Source organism: Lepisosteus platostomus, chromosome 9, assembly GCF_059453375.1.
Source record: "Lepisosteus platostomus isolate fLepPlt1 chromosome 9, fLepPlt1.hap1, whole genome shotgun sequence".
In the NCBI taxonomy this organism is placed as follows: Eukaryota; Metazoa; Chordata; class Actinopteri; order Semionotiformes; family Lepisosteidae; genus Lepisosteus; species Lepisosteus platostomus.
This window is the reverse complement of record NC_142619.1, coordinates 36,103,284-36,121,602: the sequence shown is the minus strand read 5'-3', so window position 1 is coordinate 36,121,602 and position 18,319 is coordinate 36,103,284. Positions and strand designations below refer to the sequence as shown.

At 33.2% G+C, this 18,319-nt stretch overlaps 1 protein-coding gene across 18 annotated transcripts in view; it reads left to right on the top strand.

Annotated features, from left to right (window-relative positions):
• nrcama (neuronal cell adhesion molecule a) overlaps nt 1–18,319 on the top strand; it is a 130,659-nt gene that overhangs the window by 19,721 nt on the left and 92,619 nt on the right. The window contains exon 2 of one of the 18 annotated variants that reach the window (XM_088644817.1): nt 11,391–11,480. The exons of 16 other annotated variants lie outside the window; for them this stretch is intronic. The gene's annotated coding sequence lies outside the window, so the exon portion shown is untranslated. Of the gene's footprint in view, nt 1–11,390; nt 11,481–18,170; nt 18,319 lie in introns of those variants that run through there. One more of the 18 variants, XM_088644818.1, reaches the window with a different exon arrangement.

Genomic DNA, 18,319 nt, shown 5'->3' with positions numbered 1-18,319 from the left:
TAGGGTATTGGCTTCAACCACATGGCTAGTTAACTTGTTTTATACTCCAACAGTCCTTTGGGTAAAAAAGGCCTTCCTATTCTCCCTTTTAAATGCACTTCCACATAGTTTCCAATTGTGTCCTCTGGTTTGTGTTTCACTGTTCATTTTGAAGAACCCAAGTCCTTTGGGTTGCCCTTGTCAATGCCTTTGAGTCTTAAATCTCAATGCCTTAAATCTTTCTATCAGGATCCTTTTCCTTTGGTCAGTTTTGTCAACCTTCTTATATATGCGCAATCGGACCATAACATGTTAAGCACTTAACCTGTGCTTGGAGTTCAGTGTACTGACAGGTCCCTTCTTGTGACAGATGTTCTCAATTGCTCAAAAAGCTTTCAAAATTTGACCCCTCATTATGACCCCTCGTTAAGTTTCACCCCAGCAGGTAGAACATTTTGATTTTTAACATTTATTTACTGGGATTGTGATCAATACTATTGACTTCCTACCTTTTTAATTTCTGTCATACCCGAATGCATTTGGAATGGAAAGAAATGTTTTCTGCTGTTAATTCTTTCAGTGCATCCATTTTTTCCCTAAAAGTGTCAAACAGCATGGAATGTTTTAATGTGTTTGGTCTTAAATAAAAAAACTATGTTTTTGCAATAATTAGATTAATCAAAATCAATGATTCAATATAAAGTAAAAGATAAATAGCACTAAGAAATATATTTCAGTTTGTGGTTGTTTTCTCAAAATCTGGCTCATATGTTTGATGCATTATATAAAATACATGTGGGAGACCAAGCCCTTTTTAAGTGTCCTAGTTGCAGCTTGTGAATTATTCTTAATTTTAGCAAATTATATGTTGGATGCTAAATCAGATAAAGAACATGCAGGTTTATAAAGTACGTATACACCATACAGTACAGTATATAACATATCAATAAAGACAGCATAGAACAGGTGTTATACAAATTTTATTATCACCAAGTAAGAGGAAATTCAAGCTTTCATACATTACATTTACATATATGTAAATTTACATTTACATTTAATCATGCCTGCAGTCTCTGTGATATACAGAGATTTATCACACAACACTTTTCAGTTTGTTTTCTGACTGAAATAACTGCTAACTTGGTTCAATTATGGTATCAGCTCAGGTACACTTTGACAGTAATTCAAAGGTCGATAATATAATAATAATATATAGTTATTATTTGACATATTTCCCTTGCATACAGTATATTAACAGCTTCTGAATCTAATATTAGACCATTTCTAGAAATATACCTCCATAGCCATGTTTTGAAGAATGATACAATCAAATTACCTTATGTGACAAATAATTTCCAGTGTGTAACATTTAAAATCTCAAAAAAACAAACAAATCAACCAAGAAATATTTAGTATTTTGTTTACTTATACTTACACTCAATATATTTTGATGTGTGGTTTTAAAAAGGCATTAAAACAAGGTGATGTCATTTGGATTTTTATAAAATGAGAACCTGTTTGTATTTTTCAGACTTCATTCTTTTCTTCTCAATGATGACTAGAGTGCTTATTGAAATATGCAGGGTCTTGTCTCTGATATCCAGCGGTGAAATTTCATAGAGGTTTCTTGCCAGTTTGTATAATATATACTGTGTAGTGCCTGACAAAAGTATTCATCCCCTTCCAATAATGTTCAATTTTGTTAAATCACAAATGATACAGATTTTTCACTGAATATTATTAATCATACTTGAACACTCAAACTGAACACTTTTATAAATGAAGGATGTTAAATGTCAGCAATCATCCAGATTTATTGGATGGAGGGGAATACTTTTGCAAGCTACAGTAGTGAATATATTTTGCTGATACTTTAAATAAAACATCAATGTAAATGAATCTCACTGATTTGCCTTTTCTGTTTGATTAACAGCACTTCTTGAGGCTAAATACATATAACATTTTTGTTAAATAATTTATTGACTTCCTGGCAGATACGTGAACATGAATGTTTCATTTTTCTCATTCAGAGTGTCTAAGCCCTAGGGGACAAGTCAGAATGCTCAGTGAAAGCCCATACATTTTAAAAAAGAATATTTGATCATTCTTTACAAACAAAAACTTTGTGTGAACATTTCTTAATGAGGTAAATCCCAATTCTTTTGTTTTGTGTAAGCTTTAAAGTAATGTTTTGAAAAAAAAACATTAAATGAAGAAAAAAAGAATATATTTTAGCATTGTGTAAACTTTGAGTTGTGACATTTTTTACATTGAATCTAATTGTGGTTGTTGTCCTTAGACAGATTTGCCATTAATGTGTATAGTTGTTGGAATAATTGCTTAGAGTATATATCTTTCGATTGGAGTACACAGGGATATTACTCATGATTATTATTATTCTTGCATCAGAAATGTTCTTTGCCATTGGTTCAACTCAGCCATGCCTCCTGTCCATGTCACTATCCACCAGAGGTAGAGGAGTGGAAAGCTGGGGAGAAGTGAGAGGTATCCTATCCCCACCTGCTAAGTACAGCACGCTGATTGGATACTGATGCTGATTGTTGTACGTATCTGTCATTTCTGCCATGTGCTATCTCTTACAAACACAAACATCATTTCACTATTGTATTTGGATACATGCAAATAGTTGTTCATTTGTTTTTCTGTGAATCTCTTTGAAGAAGCAGACCACTGTAAGTCTGAATTTGACAGTCTTTTAAAATTACTTTCCTGATTTCTGCTCCCACATTAAGGAGATTTATCACAAGTGGCTCATGCTGTCAGTTGCACTATCAACCCTTGTGAACAGCAAGTTTAACCAACTTATTTTATAGAATAGTTACATGGTGTATGATCTGTCCACTGAAATGCACTTCTTCCTGGCAAGGACTATAGCACAGTGGTGGAAAAAATAATGTTTCTGTTGTTATAAGAAATTTAGAGTCATGTTCGAAAAAAATCTTTAGATTGTATAGTATGTACTGTACACTAATAAAATTCAGTCATGAGCCAGTTTACAGACAATTTACAGACAAGATCACTTCATGATTTAATATAAACTGTACACACATTTTCAGTGTTCGTTTATCATGATGTCTTTATATTTTGTGTTCTATACTTGAATTTTTTCTTATCTAAGTGTTTTTACTGTGTGTCAACTCAATGTAATGCATAGAACCCATTTGCAGTGGATTCAATGTACTGATTTAAAGTTAAGTCTGACAAGTTTAGCTTCAGGAAACTGAAGCATTCATTATAATTTTATGAAAATTGTGATTTGAAGAAAACAAATGGATCTTATGTTGTTTTTTGGCATTCCTAACCAGTTTCCTGACAAGGAGCTTCCTGTGGAAAGTGGGATTGCCAGTAATGACCGGCACACTTCCAGTAAGGCCTTGGTGAATTGAAGCATTTCAAACTGATGAAAACACCCAGTGAATGAAAGGCTCACATTGATTGACTGGGCCACTGTGATGGAAATCAATTGTACTCCTAATATTCAATAACGTACCCCATTTATCTACATTTGATTTGTATTGTTTGTTAACACGATGGAGTGTTTTGAAAGATAATGCAGTCGTTTTTGCAGACATCGGGGCTTTCCAGTTTTCAAAGATAGAAACTGAGTGACAAGTCAGTTCTATTTTTCCTTTAAAGCATGGTACTAGGTTTAATTCTCACTCAATTGTGTCTGCTTTCGTTGCTTCAATTCATTTAACTCTTTGATTTCCTGGGAATTGTCATGCTAAAATATGAAACCCCCCAAAAAAGACAAGTAGTAGAAAAGCTTTTTGCATGAGATCTCTGCAAATTCTGCAGTTTATATCAGTTCTGTACAAATGTATCTTGCACTTAATTCTTCAGTTTGTTAGCCAGTCTTTTTTTCTATGTATCTCTGCAATGGCTCTACATTCATATCACTTTTTCTGTTATTGACCAAATTGCCATGAATGGATTTTCTGTATTTTTAATTACAGAATTGAATTGTATTGTCTGAAAGAGAGTGCATGAAAGGACTAACATCAATAAAATAATTTGCCACAAAGCAACAAAAGTTACTGATATAGTGAAATATAAAGCACAACCATTTGTGTATTATGCAGTATGAGTACTTTTAATCTCACTTTGGATGTAAGAGTATCTTTTATTATAAGATTTCCCTTCCTTCAGACAAATGTTTTTGCAAAAATGTTGGCTTTCAATATCAGCTTATCAATATCAATGTCTGAATATAGTTATTCATGATTGCTAGGAAAGTACATTGATTTATTGATCCTTTAAACAGGTTAACAAGGAAGGTATGTACTGTAACACTCCAAGGTGTTATCATACTTTCTTTGCAACATTTTGTATCGTTAAATACATATTTAAGCTACTGTAATATCATCCAATCAGACATTTGCAACTGTGATTGAAATTGTTTTTGTAAAATATAGACCATTGTCTGTAGCTAGTTTACACTGAATGATAAAAGAGTATCCAACATTATAATAATCCAAGTCTCTCCTGAAGAACTGATGGTGGTTGTTTTTCCAATTTGCTATTAGAAACTTGAACAAAAGCTTCACTGTGCACAGAGGACAACTTCCTATTAGCCTTAAGTAAAATGCTCTGAAATCATTCAATTTATGCAAAGATTTGGTAACACAGCTTTTCTATAGCTGAAGTTCTAAACAATTACTCTGAATTATGCTGGGTCTTTTGCATTTGTTCAGGAAAGTAACAAACTTCTAAGTAATTTTAAAAATAGTTTATCATCGTTTCTAATTATCTGTCCTTGCCTAAAGCTAAAATGTTTTTAGTGCATTAGATGAGCTACTCTGATAGGATTTTTAAATGTATCTTATTTGCCACTTTTAGTTCTAATAAACAAGGATTAGATATTTTGCTTAGGAGAAAAATAAGTTCATTTAATTTTGGGTTGTATTGTTTGATTTTCTTTTTCAGGTATTAGAAAACTTGAACGTAATTCATTCTAATTTATACACATACTTCTGGGATAAATTTATGTATTGTATTTGTATTCATAACAAGTCTGAGAAAGGTACAATCTTCTTGTTTTATTTTCTTTGTTTTCTTTTTCAAAGATGAGTATTATCTATAGAAAATACTAATAAGTAGAAAATAAATTTTGCCAAAACATGAAATCAACACTTCTTCTGCACAGACTTTAATTCGTGATCACACACCTCATATGGAGTACATCTGGCATACATTTTGATTCAATCTTAAAAAAAGTTGGATGTATAATAAAAGACATTCTGAATGATTAATGGAAATATGTGGGCAGTGTTCTGTAAAGTATGTCATTCTACCCCTGCAGAGCTCAGTGTATGATTCCACTGTAACTGCTCTGGCTGTGCTCCAGGTAATTTTACTGTAGCACCAATCTGTGCTACTGTGCACGTTTTGTATATTTCTATACACTTTATTCACCAGAGGGAATGTGAGAACTTTCTGTTTAGATATTTGGAAAGATCTGAAAGATAGCCCGTGGGTTTCAAACAGAAGTTCCCCATTGCTCATTTAGTTTCACTTGAGAACACCAGCCCAGCTTGAAGCAGTCCGTAAAGAAATAGGTGCCACCCGTCCATGTCATGGCCAAAGCTCTGCTACACTAGTGAAACTGTAGTCTCCTGCTCTAAGCCATTCAGACCACTCAAACAATGCATTTTTTTCCGTGCCATAAAGCAGATGCTGTATTATTCAAGTACAATAGCAAGCACATCTGAAACTGCTTAGCATTTGAAAGGGCCCCTTCGGTATCTGAATTCCAGACTGTGCGCAGGGCCGTTAAAAGTTTTTAATGAGTCTGCTGCTGTAGTGATTGGATGACACATGCAGTTATTGTACTTTCTTAATATGTTTTAGAGGAAATGCATTAGAAAGTGCTGAGGTGTCCTTTTTAATCAGCAAAAGTTTTTTGACCACAGAGAGATTACCATGTTGAAGAGTGAGAGCATCAGCAGTTTTATAGTTTCTAGGCCCATCGTAGTGATAACAATAGATGTGTACAGAGATAACTATGACCATGTGTTTACCTCCTGTTATCAACTGTAGTCAGGCTTCCGATTACATTACAATGCACTGAGTAGGTTAAATGGAAGTACTTCATCCTCTAGCTGCATTAATACCAGGAGTCTTGAAAGCTTGTGTTAGGGACCTGATTATACATATACTATATATACATATTTAATATTTATTAGGTGCTCTTAACAATGAATTTAAAAATAAGACCTAATTTTAAAGTGTATGTAATTGTCATCTTTGTATTGTCATGGTTGTCATCAGATATGTAGAGGAGTATTTTTCTGATATTAAAAATCCCATTAAGTAATTAACTTTTTTATTTTTTGTAATTGCTTGACGTTAAGTCTTTTCACAAGGTACTAACAGAAAAACAAGTCTGAGATGAGCCTTACATATATTGATCTGAGGAGAGATGTAGACTGTCAATAGTTCCATGCTCCTATTACCTTAGACAACTTGTATGGTTTTTAAGTAATGGTTTAACATCTATTCACAAATATTTGAAATGAGCTTTATAAGCATTGCACTAGATATTCTACCATGTTTAATAGCTACAATAGTCACATAAATCTAAGAAATTGAACAATTGTGTATGTTTTTATGCATTTTTTATACATTTAATAACTAATATTTTGACAATCAATCACAAAACCAGTACTACTGGAACTTAGAGCATGTTGCTATATCACTGTTATTGTGCAAATTTTAAATTGCAGACCATTCAAAATTTAATTATTTTTACAAAAGTATTTTTTGGTTGAAAAAAAAATATTTAGCCATGAAAATAGCTAGCATTCACAACCAAGGAAACAGACTTTAGAATTGCAAGGAGGAGCTGTCGATTAAATCCCAGGGGTGTTTCATGCCAAAGGTGGTTCATCACGGAATGACATGTGTCCGGCACCTTGCTATTTTTGAGGCTTATCCCTGCTGAGTTGTTGATCTTGGCTTTGGCTGAAGCTCAGCAGTCACAGAAATTGGCATCCATGCCTCCAGTATTTCAGCAGGGAAAAGAAACTCAGATCAACGTGTGGCCCTTAGCTTAGTTCAGTATTACCTGGGTGGAATTCAGTTTTCCATTAATTAATGGATCGACAACATGCACTCATAAGTTCATCATATGAAGAGATATGTCTTTGGCAGTCTGAATTGTTTCAACAATGTATTTGTAAAAGTGTTACAATCTTTTTCCAAAAGTGGGTATTAGATACCTTCATTACTTAATCATCTTGATAATAATCCTTTACATTATTCTGAACAAAATGTTTTAACAATTGTATTATATTAAAACAAGTTGTACACATAATTTAAATTAAAACAAAACAATTATGTTTGCCTAACAATTTATTATTTGCCTTTTTTCAGTATTTTTAATTTCCCATTTTTAGGATTGTTTTACACTATCTTAAGTAAATATTGCATAATGTTATATAAATATTGGAGTCAGTGATAGATCCTGAGAAAATATCAGAACTCAGTAGGATACTCCTATATTGTGTTGAATCTATGGAAATCACATCTGTAGATCTTTTTTGTGTGTTTTATCTAACAGCTAATGGGCATTTGATCAATAACATTATCTCTTTCAAAACCTTTTAAAATGGTTTATATAAAAGACAGTAATGCTTACTGACTGAGTTAAGGTAAAGACTAGGTTCCATTAGAACTTTAAGTGCTGTAAACTTAAAGGGACCAATTTCCACTGGGAGTCTGCTTTTACTGCTACAACTGGAATTTGGGAACTGAAAGTGAACAAGATGGTGATGTATAACACTACAGTTGTGTGTAGAATGTTGTTATATCGTGATATTATAATATTATTATATTGTTGTTACATTGTTATATCAAGGCAGAGTGAAACATGTAGTGTAATTTTCTGATGGAGACTAGAACAAGGAAAGACATAATGGAAAGTGCATTTGTTACTCAAGTAAAACTTAGCAGGAAAAAATTCCAAAACAACTTCAGAGCTTTTTAAAATCTGTGTAAACCACACACACAAAAAACCTTTAAAAGACATGTCTAAGTTTAAAGTTATACAGTATTTAGCCTCCTCACAATAACACATGTTTTGGTCTTTTTTCCATTATTTTAATATTCTCTTTATAACTAATTTTATTTTTTATAATTCTGTTCATAACATTAAAGCTGTTAGAAAATGGATGGACGGAAGTATTTAAAGAATCATTTCAACCTAAAAAAGAAGACAAGGTCATTTAACCTCAGAGCAAAATCCAGCTGCTGAATTTCTTTGAATTTTAAGCTGAAAGAAAGTCTTCAGCTTTTGGTAGAGCCAGAAAGGTGATTAATCACACTCACAAGTATGTTTTTATAATCTAAGGTGCATACGGACAATTCAAATGTTCTTAAATGCGAATAGACAGAATAATTGTAAATTATTTTTTTTGTTGTTTTGTGTCAAGGACAGTCGATAGCTGATTGACTTGTATTGTTCTAGCTGAATCAATTTTGGCACAAATGTGTGTCTACAGCTGAAATTGAAATGTCTAATTCTACTCAGTGGGGAATGGAAATGTTCTTCTACATTCTGGAAATTCTATTGAACTATTAAATGTGCTGCACACCTTATTTACATTGGATGCATAGGAAGCAATAGTGTATTTAATTGGAATTATTATATTAGTTTTAACATCTATTTAAAAGAAGGATATGATTAACTGTGGAAGGGAGCATCAAAATAAATCAATAAAAGAATAAGAGATAAAAGAATCCACAGTTGTACATCCTCAACACCATGGTAAATTTTACAGAGGATTACATTCCTACCATGTATGGTCGTTCACTGAGGTGACTCTTTTGTGATTTTTGTGTGGAAATAATGTAACCTTCTATATTAAAGCAAGTCATGCATTTCCATATTATTTTTGTTTCCTAAATTTGAAAAGCAGTCATAATCTTTAATAAATTTTGATTGTTGAGTAATATCTTTAGATAGTGATTTGGTTTCACTGACTTGGTTTTTCAATATTTTTTGTCTAAAAAGGTACAGCAGCATTCAGGATGTTTGGTTATGTATTTTGTAATCCTTACATGTTGACTAAAAATGTAAAATCCACATATATAGTTAGTTTTTCCTATGCAGGTTTTATTTTAAATAAAGACCCTTTCCCCATCTGATTCAGCTTTACAGGCTACTGCCAGAGGATTCCAGTGTCAGTGCAATGCTCCTGTGGTGTGTTATTTTTTTGCATACGTTAAACACTCTGTGCTAGTGGCTGATATCATCACATTATCCATGTGCTATCACCTGAAGCCTCAGGGAACCCTGGGATTTCTTTTGTGATTGCTAGAGAGTGTTTTATCCAGCTCATTGACTCCCATTCCTCAAGCTACTCTTCACTGCATCTGGGCTGATAGCACACCCTCAGTTAATATTAAAAAAAGAATGGTGCTAGGCAGCATCAGGCTTTAATCTCAGCTGGTTTATGGCATCCAGGGGCCATCTCTTTCTGTAATTTTCATGAACTGAAGTGACTATGTTAGTATTGCATGCTGGAAGGAGTTGACTGCAATGCTGAGGTCACACTTTCTGATCTGGGTGCTGGGGGCATTGTGGGGTGAAAGTGTGGCTAACCACACTCCACAATGCCTTAGATAAATATAACTCGGCACTTCTAATGACTGCTTCTGATTCCGGTCTATATTTCATGTAATTTCAAGCTCGAGTAAATTAATAAAAAAAACTTTAATAGCATTTTTGCTTCAGTGCATTTCTGAAAAATAAATGTATCAGGTTCAGAAGTACAGCACAGTGTCTGTCATTTTGATGGGACAGGAACTTCCACAATATGTTTATTAAGCTAATCATATTTAATTGTAAGGAAGACTTCACTGGTGATTCAATTACTTAATAACTTGTTGTTCAATTTTATTTGAGGCTACATTAAAACACCTGTTGCATTCTTATTTCATAATAGTAATTGAACAAATTTGAAAATGTTATTTTTTTAAATGTTCAGCTGTGTCAGTCCTTGTAATATTGATATTTTTGGTCCTTGGAGCAAGGACTGTTTTTACTTCAAACCATTTCTTGTTGTGTCTAATTAGTGTATTGTCTGCAATTGAATTAGTTTTTATTTATCTTTGTGTGTTTTCCATGAACCTTTAAGAATTTATTTTCAGACATTTTAACTGTATTTTTAAAACTGATCAATTCATTTACAATTAAAATTAATTTTGTAATATTCCTAAATGCTCAACCAGATATTTCACATATTTCCACATATTTCAAATTTCATGAAGTCTCTTGCTAGATACAGTATTTGTGGATTTTACATTCTTACTATGACTTATACTGTATTGCATGTCCAACAAGGCAGCTCACACTTGGGGGAGTGAGTCATAGTGTTATATACAGTACAGTACAGTAATAGATTGTTATGCACTGGGACCTGTGAATATCAAGGGGGGTTGGACACTAAGAAAATAACCCTAGACTTTTCATTTTCCATATATGTGATTATCTATATTTCATAACTGCCACCAATATTAAGAGAATCTAGATAATGCTGAGTCTATAAAAGAATTAAACTGACTTCGTGTTCATTTAATTCAGCATAAGGTGTGTTTAATACTAATCTACAGTAGATTCAAAATATAATAGAATTAAATTGATTTTTTTTATTCACAGAAATATTATTGTTTTTTGTGCCTATTTTATTATACTACAACATTTGATACTGAAAGTCAAAATACAGTATCATATTTTTGTTGTTGAGGTCACTTCTTCTTGATAGGCTGGTCTCTTGACCCAAACATTTTAACCCACCAAAGTAAAATAGTGTAATTTTTCATTTTAACTAATTAAATACAATACAATGAAAGCAAATAACATACACCTTATTATGTTCTAACTCTCTTACATATTTTGTTTTAAAATATCCTTGTTATTAATATGGAATCAAGCAGTACCACACCTTTAACATTAACAGCTCAGTAAAGTAAATGTGCATTGAAAGAGGATTATCGTACTGGTTATTTTAGAATGGAAGGATACCACAGTTCATTTTTAATTATGGACAGGTGGTGTCTGTGGTGTGCAAACAGCATGATTAGAGTGTGAGGAAAATGAACTCATATCCTGCTGTTTTTACAGATTGTGGCTCTGCTGTTTGTTTCTAAATTAACCCTGCCTATCAAAAAACGTTTGTTGTTATTTACCAGTCTTCACGAAAAAAGTCAAGTGGCAGACTGTAAATGCTTTTTAGAAGACTGTTTACTAATCTCAGCATCCTTTCTCAGCATTTATTCTAGACATTTGATTATAACAGTATGCTAATTTTCTTTTTTGTTCTCTAGAGAATTTATAATGCTAATCTCCTTATATATCATGGCTGAGTAGGTCTACTATTCACACACAGGTACAAGACACACTTGGAGATTGTGTATTGTCATCCATCCATCAATTTTCCAACTGCTTTATCCAGCACAGGGAGCCAGAGCAGATCCCGGTAAGCAATGGGCACAAGGCAGAATACACCCTGGATATAATTATTCACAATGTATAGTCAACTGCTTAATAAAAAAAGTATATAAGACAAACAGTACTTTGATACTTTGAGTTTTATGATACTGTCCTGAAATAAATTACATTAAATATGTATTGCGTCAGTTCACTATGATGCAGCTGCCAAAGTCTAAGCTTGATACTAGGTCAAAACTCCTCTTCTAGTTATAGTTTATCTGAAGGAATAACCTTAATTTAGTTATAGTTTTTATTGAGCACTTTTTTTTTCTAAACACTTGTTTAATCTCTGTTTTATTTATTTTTTATAGTATGTCACATCAGTAGTTGCATAGCTGATTTATAGCAGAAGAGCTTTTGAGCAAACTGTCTGAGTATAAAGAATTTATACCCTAGTGGAATGGAATTTGTGCAGTTAATCATATGTCTACATATTTTGTGTTTTTAATATTTGGAATGCTATTTTCAATTGAATACACAATCCACCCTGCAACTTCACTTCTGACCTGAACAAAACACCACATATACTTTCTCAGAGAAGTTCTCCCAATCTGATGACTTTCTTGTGACTGTTACATTTACTGAAGGAGCTGAGCTTTGATTTCAGGTTCAATATTCAGTCACATTCCATCAATTTGTATGGCAGAAGTCATCTCTACAGACATAATAGATTGTATCTAAATAAGGTGCACACCAGCCATCTTGGCACATGACGATCCACAGGGAAATTCTCAAAAGATATTAAACTAGAATGTAAAGAGGGAGAATTCAGGGAAAATATGAAATGGAGATGCACTGGATTTAGAGCCGAAAAGACAACCCCAGAGAAAAACCAAACATCAGAGATTTAGGTAATCATGTACTAAAACAAATGCATGAGATAGGCATGTGTAATGTACCTGTATTTGGAATCACAAGAACACATCTAACAGAGATTGATACAACATACAAGGATACAACATTATTGGATACACTGTGTTCCTTTCTTCCATCTTTCCACTGACAGGAGAGATGGAAGAAGGGGAGGTGTGGCCCTATATGTCAAAAAGACATCCTGGCACATACAGTAAAAGTATTTATCAAAAAGGTAGACAGCTGTTGTCCGAATGGTTTATTATATCAATCAAGAAAACGATAGAGGCTGAAATAGTTATGTTTTTATAAGTATTTGTTTTAGATTGTGAAATACTTAGTACATTACTTTAAGTGATTAACTAAATTGAGCATAATTCAGGTGAAGGTAAAGTATATAATACATTTTTAATACAGGTAAAATATATTTGCAAACCTATGAAAAATGAACCAGAGGATACGAATTTACACTATGGGGCGTGCATTTAGAATGAAGAACAGGATGTTTTACTTTTATAAAAAAATTGTAAGAGTCTTAAACAATTGATATCACTTCTTCTTTCAAGATGAACCAGTTGAAATTGTTGAATCATTTAGCTACTAGCAACCAAAATAATCGAGATAAGCTAAATGTGCTACTCTAATCTATAACCTTTCTTAATGTTCTTTTACTGAAGAAGGCACTTGGAAGATCCCAGAAGCAAACCAATTGGGACCAGATGCCCACAAAGCTGAAATGTGTATTTTAGGTTATGCTGCTCTATTGTAATACGCGTCATGAAATTGTCTACATTTGAGGTACTCTGTCAATATTTATAGCTGAACTGTATGTGGTGACCTTTAACAGAAATAAGACACATTTTGAAGGATGGGTGGATGTTTTTTTTTAAAATATCCAATTAGGTTTTTTGATCATTGTGTAGTATTTAGATACATTGTATTGGCAAAATTGTCAACTTGTTTTTCCGTTTGTATTGCAATCTCTTAAGCACAAGTCTGTCTTTTTGTGCCTTGTGCAGAAGTGGTGGCTGCCTACAGCTGGAAGACAATTTGATTGGCTTTGTACCGTAGTGTTTGTGAAAGAGAAGAGAGGAGGCCCAGATCTCAAAGTGAGATAACCTAGATACTGAATGTCTTCAAACATGAGAGTGTGTAGTATGACAGTGATGTGCTTCTGAGGAAGCTCTGAAGGCTCAACACCTGATTGATTTGGGAACAATAAACAGCACCTAACAGCAGGAACACAGCTTTTGCTGTTTTCATCAGAAAATCACTGAGCCTTTATTTTGTATTCTCAGGGTAAAAAGATGTACTGTACTTGTTAGGAGCTGTTCAGATTCGGATATGCAGAATATTTTTAATCTTCATTTACTTGCCTACTATTTTGAAAAACTTATTTAGATGCTAGTAATCAATCATTGGGCTTTATTGGACACTTACCAAAGCACCAAAGTGAAAATAGAAATACATTTGTAATTCATCATCAATGTGATTCATCATTAATCATATCTTCTTATAAATGACTCTTAACATTGAAATACCATATCCATTAAAAGTACCATGAAACATTAGGATAAAACAAACCACTGAATGTCATAAGTAATAAAGGTTAAGATTTTAAACAATAGAATTCAGCTCGCTATGTGTCTATAGATTCATTAAAAGTTTACTAACTTCAGTTATAAAACTATGTGTGACAAATGGTAGGATGCATTTTCAAATATATGAGCTGTATGTTTTGCTTTTATGGCATTAGAAGATACATAATATACAGAATATAAAAACAATTTACAGACAACCATCTGATATTAAAAATATATAGTCAAATATTTTCTTACAGTACATACAGTATGACTCAAAGCAAGTTCAAGATCATGCAGGTGCTATATATCTGTGTAAGGCTAATTTGTCCCTTCTGTTTATGCCACCTGAAACCACAGTTCATCAAAACAATAGTAAAGACCATTCAATTTTTATTACAATAGCTGTCTTTGGCCATAATAATCTGAATTTAACTTTCATTTTTTCCCCTCTCAACACTTTGTCATCTCTTTTGAACATGTACAGTAGTAAGAACACTTGATGTCAGCAGCGTGATACAGTCCAGAATGAATACTTTTGTAAAGACTCTAAATACTGTAGTCAGGAGTCTAGATATTAGTATTATTTTAATGGTTGTAATCAATATATTGTTAAAGACATACCCTGTTTTTTTAATACACTGGTAAAGGTATTACTGTTTTCTATTTCCGAAAATGACATCAGCATAAAATATATTTAATGTAACAGCACTTCAGAAGGCAATTATTATTTTCCCAGGAAGCCTTTTACTTTAGCTGCATGCCAGAACATCAGAACCATCTGCTACTTCTTCTTGTAGTACTCCCCTAGACTTCCTGAAATAATAAAAAATGTTTTTGATTTCCTCACTGGCGCTAAACCAATTCTTTGATAACTTTGTTCTTTTAACTAAAGTGAGGATATGAGAAAAAATACTTGCTGGGCAATAATGCCCTAACCTCTAGAAAACCGTCTAGCATGTGGGTGGTAATCTTTGATTAAATGGCTTTACATTTCCTTTGTACTTTCTTATGCTTCTCAATGTCTCTTTCCCCAGAAGCCTGTCTGGTGGTATGTTAACACTCAGACTGTGTAAATGAACTGCCCCTGGTAGAAACTTACAGAGCCATGGAAACCAGTTAGATTGATTTTATATGTGGTGCTAGACAGGGGGAGGGGTGTAAAATTATAGCTGTTGGACCATTTTTAAGATTTCAGAGTAAAAAAAAAGTATCATTACAAGTTTCAGATTGTCATCTCTTCAGTTTTATAGTTTTATCAATTGTTTAAAATAAACATTTCTTGAAGAAAGCAGGTTCCATCTTCCATACATTTTAGTTGATCTCTAGTAATTCTGGTAATTGATTGGATGTGACCCAAAAAAAATTGAAATGCAAAATATGTTGTCTTATTCTGTGATCATTCAATGAACTATTAAAATCTGTGCACTGTATATTATAGGTCATATAATAGGTCATGTTTCTCCTTCTTTTGACAATTGGTTTGTCAAAACAACTGGTTTTGATCTTTCTTGGCTTGGGCCTGAGTAAGATCTTACAATAGGGTTAAGAAACGCAAAAGAAACAGTGTAACAAGACTTTATATTGCTGATTTATAAAGATCCATTTACAAATACAGTAGATATTAAATTAACTGTCCAAAAACAGATTATGTACAAACTGCAAGATTACAGCAAGACTGTAATCAAAACAGGCCTGCTTCTAAAAATTATTGTGAGTGCAGGAAAGGTGGGCACAGATGGGATTAATAATAACATTGACATTGTTGAAAAAAAGAAAGGCTAAAATAACTACTTTCAGTATTTTGTGTACAGAAATCTCTCCTTGGATGTGATGATTCTTCTCATTGATATTTTGGAAGGCTCAGGATTACCATAGTTATGATTTAATGGTATTTCCAAAAAGCAAGTCCTGTGTTCCGCAAATACATTTCATAGAACAGAATTTGAATCAGCGGGTTGTTAATACTGTGCCACGTCTTACATCATAGGATGTGAAAAAGTACACAAAGCCAAATGATCTTGTTTCTGGGAAATAATAATAATAATAATAATAATAATTGCTTACACTTATATAGCGCTTTTCTGGACACTCCACTGAAATAATCATGTAGAGTATGAAAATGCTTCCAACCCTCTTCTCAGGGTTTAGAAAAATGTGTCCCTCCTATTCTTTTTCAGCCAATCAGTTCTCATTTGGTTGGTTTGGTTGGGACCCCACATAGAGGCTTTTCCTTCCTCACTTTATAAAGCCCCCCACCACTTTCTAAGAAGTAAGAAATGCAAGCGCACAGTGAGCAAGATAACTGATTTCAGTATGAACTTCATGTTTTAAAAAATTCTCATTGAAATATTGGGTCTTCATTATGTGTGCTGTGATACCCACTGAGTGCTACTGTCTTTATAGCAACATAGCACAGTGTGAGACTGAAGGAAGAAGGGACATCAAGAATCATTTAGTGTTTAAGGGGTCTCTGCTGATGAAGAGATTCAGTGTGCAGAAGTAATTCTGATTAGACTTGGTCAATCATGCTTTATAATCCGCATATTGAAAAAGTATACTTTTATTTGGAATCTTACATGAGAAATATGTGTACATTTACCAAACCACAGGTCACTTGTTTAAGGCTTCCTTGAATAAAACTGCATAATCTAATGAAAGGTGAATGTTTTAGTCATGAAATAATGGTGCTTGTGTAATGTTTTTAGCTCAAAATGTAAAAGTGAACAATTGAGATAAAGAGTATGTAAGGTTTGAAGACTAACAGTCAAGAGGAAGAAACATGACATAGAGGAGTGAGCAAAAATTGGCACCAAAAAAATTGATGAAGCATGAGACTTTTGAAAGTTAGTTTTGTCCCAAACAAGTAATGCATATATGTTTACTACGTTTGATGATTTTTTTCCCCAAAAAAACATGAAACCTTTTTATTTACAGCTCAACAAACCGAGACCAGTAAAAGCCAAATTCTTTTTAATGCTCTGGAAACTTTTAACCTTTTGCTGGAAATAGATATGCCTATAATTACATGCAACAATGACTCTCAAAAAACACCTTTCATAATTAAACCATTAGCTATTTATTTTGAATTTTGAATTTGTTTCAGATATTGCATGCTGTCTTTTTCACTTCATCTGTGTTAGAAAATATTAATACACAATTTTGAAATTAAAGACAAGAAAACTAGAAATAGTTGCGAAAACAAAGTTGTAGGAGGTGGTCTTTAAAAGATTTAATCGTTATCTTCCTCTGATGGACAGTGTGCTTTGAAGGAGATTATGTTACATTAGCTGTGCTTTAGTGAAGAGGAGCATTATACTGGGCAGGGAAGGAGAATAGACAAAACTTTCAAAGGGATAGCGCTTGCTATTGTTGCAGGCAACAACCATAGCTAACAGATGTCAAAAGGGATTTTCAGGTTTTCCCTTTAATGGGTGGCAATTCCCAATAAACAAACCTATACATGTGACGAGTGTGGATAGAATTGCACATAACATCTGTTTAGGGGATTTTAATACCTTTTTAACCTGGGAAATGATAAACCATGGAAAAAACTACCTTACATGTTTCTTTAAAAAATATAGAGTATTTAGCAGGGAGAGTCTACCATAATTCTTTGGTTTACTGTGGGTAACCTCTGCAGCATTATAAATAGTATAACGTGCGGCTTAGTGGGATTCTTCTTTCTTGTTCCTCTTTTAAAACAGAATTGAAATTGTAATCCTTCAATTACAAAACCCAGCATACAAGCAGTGCAAAAACCTGTGGTAACAAGGAGTTGCTGGCAAGATTTGTAATGTGACCAATATTTGTGTACAGTATATTAGAGAATTTACTAGAATTTAGAGGAACAAAACAAACTCTTAGAAATATGTGTTGAATTTCTTTCCATATACAGTATATATACAGACAAACTATAAGGTAATATACGCTTACAGGATCCTGAAATTGGACAGGATAAGGCATGAATATTTTACATAGTTAACATTTATCATGTATTTCAGGAACCTTAATTTAGATTTAAAGATTTCTGGAATTTTAAAATAGACATTCGGATACAATAATTGTTTTCTGAATTTCGGTGTAACTCAGTGGATTTTCCTTGCTTGCATATGATACCAGGAAATGTTTAACCCCTATTGTGTTGTGACAAAGGCTGTTTTAATCCCACTGTGAAGGGAGGTTCACACAAAGTTTGGTTGGCTGTTTGAAAGAGCTACCTTTTGGTACTGCAGCCTTTCAGCCAGCAGCTGAGGAGCTATCATCAGAAACCTCTCTGCTTGCCTTGAGGATTACAGGAAGAAGGAATATGTGTCACCAACCAGATTTGTATGTTGTCAAAAACAGATGTCAATGACAGCTCCATGAATCAAGGAAATACTTTGAAGGACAG